The following is a 6019-nucleotide window of genomic DNA, read 5'->3' as shown; positions in this document are numbered from 1 at the left end:
GAGATATTAAAAAAGCAGGAAAATACAATCTTTAGTGAGGAAAAATTAATAAAAACATCCCGGAAAAGATACAGATGATATATTTAGCTAGAGATATTCAACTAGGCAGTACAAGCATGATAAGAAGAAGGATGTAAAATATAAAAAAGATCCAAATCAAACTGCTAGAATCAACAACAACAACAATGTCTACAATGAACGACACTCTGGATGGGACTAACAGCAGACTGGACACTGCTAAAGAAAAGGTTAGTAAACTACTGTTATGAAAACAGCAATAGCAATTATTGAAAATCAAGCACAGGAAGATAAAAGACTGGAGGAAAAGAAGAGTAAAGCGCCTTTGGACTGAGGAATGTTATTCAGCATAACATATATGTAGTTAGTCTCAAAAGGGGAGGAGAAAGATGGAGAGATGAATAAATATTTGACAAAATAATGACCAAAAATTTCCAAATTTGATGAAAAGTATAAAGTCACAGATCCAAGAAACACAATAAATCCTAAGTCAAAGAAATAAAATAAAAGCACCAATGCACATCAAAATGAGGTTGTTGAGGACCAGTAAAATACAGAGAAATCTAGAAAGCAGCCTGAGGACTTCCCTGGTCCAGGAAGGTTCCACATGCCACGCAGCAACTAAACTTGTGCACCGCACCAGCAGAGCTCACACCCTAGAGCCCACAAGCCACAGCTACTGAGTCTGTGTGCTGCAACTACTGAAGCCCACATGCCTAAAGTCTGTGCTCTGCAACGAGAGAAGCCACAGCAATAAGCCCCAGGGTTTGTCATGATATTACATAAGGTAGACTATGATGAGTTAAAGATGTATATATATGAACTTTACAGCAATCATAAAAAAGCCAAAGATGTCTTGCTAATAAGCAAATACAGATAAAGTCATAGAAAGTATTCAAATTAATCCAAAAGAAGTTAGGACAAGGGGAAAAGCAAAGAACAGATGAGACAAATAGAAAACAACTAGAAAAGTGGTAAATTTAAATTCAATCCTATCAATAATTATAGTAAATAGTCCAAACACACAATTTGAAGGCAGATATTGTCCCTGGTGGCTCAGACGGTAAAGCGTCTGCCCACAATGTGGGAGACCTGGTTTCGATCCCTGGGCCAGGAAGATCCCCTGGAGAAGGAAATGGCAACCCACTTCAATACTCTTGCCTAGAAAATTCAATGGATGGAGGAGCCTGGTGGGCTACAGTACATGGGGTCTCAAAGAGTAGGACATGACTGAGCAACTTCACTATCACTATTGTCACAGACAAGTATTAGCCTGCTAACAAGACCACACAAAGACATTTCAAGGAAACAACTTCAATTTACACACCCATATCCCTTGTTAACATGGATTCAAAAACGCTAGCAAATAAAACCCAATAATTTATTAAAACAGTACTACATCACGACCAAGTAGGGTTTATCCCAGGGATATGAAATTCGTTTATCAAATAATGTAGTTCACAATTTTTATGAACTGAAAAAGGAAAATCATGTAATTATCTCAATAAATGAAGAAAAATAATTTGGCAAAATTTGATATCCACACATGCTAAAACTCAAAGCAAAGTAGGAATGAAAGGAACTTTTTTTGACTAATAAAGGACATGCACAGAAAACCTATAGCTAATATACTTAAAGGTGAAAGACTAAATGCTTTTCCCTCAAGACTGGAAACAAGACAAGGTTTGTTTATACCACTTAGATTTAGAGTTTAACAGGAAATCATAGCTAATGCAATAAGGCAAATAAAAGAAATAAATGTATATAGATTAGAAGAGAAGAAATAAAATTGTTTTTCTAAAGAAATCAACAAGAACCTACTAGAACTAATAAGTGAATTTAGCAAGGTTGCAGAATATAGGTCAATATACAAAAATCAACTATATTTCCATATGCTAGCAACAATCAGAAATTGAAAAAGTTTTAAATTCCGTTCATAGAAAACACTAAAAACACAAAATACTTAGGAACAAATTTAACAAAAGAAGTACAAAATTTGTACACTGAAAACTATAAAACATTGCTGAGATATTAAAGAAGACCTAAGTAAATGGGAAGGTATACCTTCTTCGTGGGTCAGAAGATTCAGAATTATTGAGATGTCAATCCTCTCCAAATTAATCTACAGATTTAATGCAATGCCAATGAAAATCTCAGCATGCTTTTCTGTGGAAATTTACGAGTGGATTCTGAAATTTGTATGGAAATGTAGAGGACCTAAAATAGCCAAAACAGTTTTGAAAGAAAAACAAAGTTGCAGCTTTTACATTGCCTTGTATCAAGACATAATAAAGCTATAGTAATCAAGATAGTATGGCACTGGCAAAAAAAAGTAGGGGAACAGACAAGTAGAACAAAATAGAGTCCAGGAATAAGCATACATTATATGGCTAAATGACCATATAGCAAGTCACTGGAAGAAGCAATAGTCTTAAAAATGGTGTTAAATAGTTATTATCCACATGCAGGGAAAAACATCTAGTTCTTTACCTTATGCCACATACATATGGATGAGCTAAAAGTGTTAAATTCCTACCAAAAAATAGGAGAAAATCTTAGTAATTTGGGGTTAGACAAAGATTTCTCATATAAGAAGGACCACAAAAGACACAAAATATAAAGAAAAAAATTGATATAGTAGACATTATTAAAAACTTTTGCTCTTTAAAAGACACTATTGAGAAAATGAAAAGTCAAGCTATGGACTAGGAGAATTATTTACAAAACTTATCTGATAAAGAATTTGTATTCAGAATATATTAAAAAAAAACTCCTAGAACTCAATAATAAGACAACCCACTTTTAAAAGGGGCAAAAAAATTTTTTTGAGATATTTCCGTATAACCATCGGAATGGTTAAAATGAAGAAGAGTGACTATACTAAGTATTGGCAGAAGAACTGTAACCTTTACACAGTGTTTTTGCAATACAAAATGTTGTATCTATTTTGGAAAGTAGTTTGTCAGTAACTTAAAAATTTTAATTTATATATTTTTAAAAAATTATTTATTTTTTATTAAAGGATAATTGCTTTACAGAATTTTGTTGTTTTTTGTCAAACATCAACATGAATCAGTCATAGGTATACATATGGTGGTGATTTAGTCACTATGTCGTGTCCGACTCTTGCGATCCCGTGAGCTACAGCCTGCCAGGCTCCTTTGTCCATGGGATTCTCCAGGCAAGAATACTGCCATTTCCTTCTTCAGGGGATCTGCCTGACCCAGGAATCGAACCTGGGTCTCCTGCATTGCAGGCAGATGATTTACCAACTGAGCTATGAGGGAAGCCCTAGGTATACATATATCCCCTCCCTTTTGAACCTCCCTTCCATCTCCTTCCCCATCCCACTCCCTCTAGGTTGATACAGAGCTCCTATTTGAGTTTCCTTAGCCATACAGCAAATTCCTGTTGGCTAGCTATTTTACATATGGATAAACTTATATCTCTCATATAACCCAGACATTTCCAGTCCTAGGATTTTACCTGAGAAATAAAAGCATATAATCACACAAAAACTTATACACAAATGCTTATAGCAGCTTTCTTTGTAATTGCCCACATTGGAACCCAAAGTCTGTCACCTGGATAGAAAATGGTAGTATTAATATATCCATATGGTGGTTCAAACATTAAAGAGTCTGCCTGCAATGTGCAAGACTCGGGTTCGATCCCTGGGTCAGGAAGACTCCCTGGAGAAGGAAATGGCAATCCACTCCAGTATTCTTGCCTGGAAAAATCCCCAGAAGACCCTGGAAGGTTACAGTCCATGGGGTTGCAAAGAGTCAGACACAGCTGAGCAACTAACACATCACACACCATGGAACACTATTCAACAATAAAAAGGAAAAAAAATATTGATATATGCAACAACATGGATGGATATTAAAATCTTTGCTGAATGAGAAAAGTTTGACAAAGAAAGTGCATGCAGTATGATTTCATTGATATAGAGCAAACTGACCTATTATGACAGAAATCAGATCAGTCCAGGGCAGGGGTCAGGAGAGGGATAGATGACAAAGAGAGAAAACTCTAGAGGAGATGGAAGTGTCTATCATCTTGATTGTGGTAATGGTTTCAAAGATGTAGGCTTATGTCATGCTGCAGTTACTATACTTACTGCACTTTATTGTATGTTGATTATACTTCAATAAAATTGTATGGCTTAATACCAATATTAACATTAGTTGTAGTACATAGAAGAACTAGTTAGAATTCTAAATGTGTTTCTTAATTGAGCCCTACTAATTGGTTTCTGCAAATTGTTTTACCTGCAAACACTGTAGTCCTTTTGTAATAATCAAAGACATATTTTGTTGGTGCCACTTCTTTCTCACATGAGTCACTCTGACCCTTCAGTTTTGAGTATAAAAGCATCTATCAGTTCCAGTACTGATGATCAGTTTCCCAGCAAACTGTCACTAAATAGAAAAGACAGACTACTCCACGGCTTTTAGGCCTGCTGCCTCTTTGGTTTTGGGGAAATTTGCTCTTTTAGAAATTTGTCAGCCAGACATATTCAAAATCTTGTTTTATGTCTACAGTCATAAGAGTTATCTTTAGTGCTAAACAATGTATGAAGGCTCTGAAAATTCTAGATATCCATCCAATGGCCTCAGTGGACACATATGAGATGAGGAATAGAAGACCACTGGTTCACAGTGTTTACAGAGTTATAACTTTATGTCTACCTACATGTAAAATAGTGGGCTTCACAGGTGGTTCAATAGTAAAGGATCTGCCTGCCAATGCAGGAGACACAGGTTTGATCCCTGGTCCTGGAAGATCCCCTGCAGCAGGAAATGGCAACTCACTCCAGTATTCTTGGCTGGGAAATCCCATGGACAGAGAAGCCTCTGTATGTGTTATCACTCAGTCGTGTCCGAATCTTTGTGACCCCATGGACTGTAGCTCATCAGGCTCCCCTAGGGAGGCAATCCCTGGGGTTTCAAAAAGAGCTGGACACAACTTAGTGGCTAAACAACAACAACATGTAAAATAGTAGTGATCGTACTAAAATTATCTCATTTCTCCTAATGAGTCTACTGAGATTAACATCATTTTAAATACAATTATTTGCTTTCTGAAAATCAAGCATGTACTTGTTAAACTTAAGTATAGATAGTTCTCTCACTTCATGATTTAATAATATAAACACTGTTGTGCTTAGTAATTACCCAACTGTTACAGGATAAAGCCACATATATTGTTTATAATCTAGGGTACTTTTTTTTTTCTACTTCATTTCCTTGTTTAAAAAAGAAACTAGTTTTATTGAGATGTAATTCATACACCATACAACATATTGTTTTAACCATTTAAAGTGTACAGCAACAGTTCTTAGTACAGTCACAGAGTTGCACAACTGTCCCTGGGATCTAATTCTAGACTATTTTTATCCTCGAAAGAAACTTACCTGTTGGTAGTCACTTCCCTTCCTCCCCCTGCCCCACTCTCAGCCCTAAACAATAACACATGTACTTTCTGTCCCTATAGATTTGCTTGATCTGAACACTCACATAAATAGAATCATACCTCAACTTTTTGTGACTGGCTTCTTTCCCTGGAGAAGGAAATGGCAACCCACTCCAGTACTTTTGCCTAGAAAATCCCATGGATGGCGGAGCCTGGTGCAGGCTACTGTCCATGGGGTTGCAAAGAGTCAGACATGACTGAGCAATTTCACTTCTTTCACTTAGCATGTTTTGAAGATTCATCCATGTTGTAGCATGTATGAATATTTCATTTCTTTTTATTCTGAATAAATCAGCTCCATTAATCAGTTGATGGATATTTTTTGCCTGTACCCTACTTTTTGGACTTACTTGGTGGTTCAATTATAAAGAATCTGCCTGCCAAGGCAGGAGATGTGGGTTTGATCCCTGGGTTGGGAAGATCCCCTGGAGAAGGAAATGGCGACCCACTCCAGTATTCTTGCCTGGGAAATCACAGGGACATGCTACAGGCTAACAACAACCCTACTTTTTGGATGTCATAA

The sequence above is a fragment of the Budorcas taxicolor genome, chromosome 21 (genome assembly GCF_023091745.1).
Source record: "Budorcas taxicolor isolate Tak-1 chromosome 21, Takin1.1, whole genome shotgun sequence".
Taxonomy (NCBI): Eukaryota; Metazoa; Chordata; class Mammalia; order Artiodactyla; family Bovidae; genus Budorcas; species Budorcas taxicolor.
The sequence above is the reverse complement of the archived record's forward strand: the minus strand, read 5'-3'. Positions refer to the sequence as shown.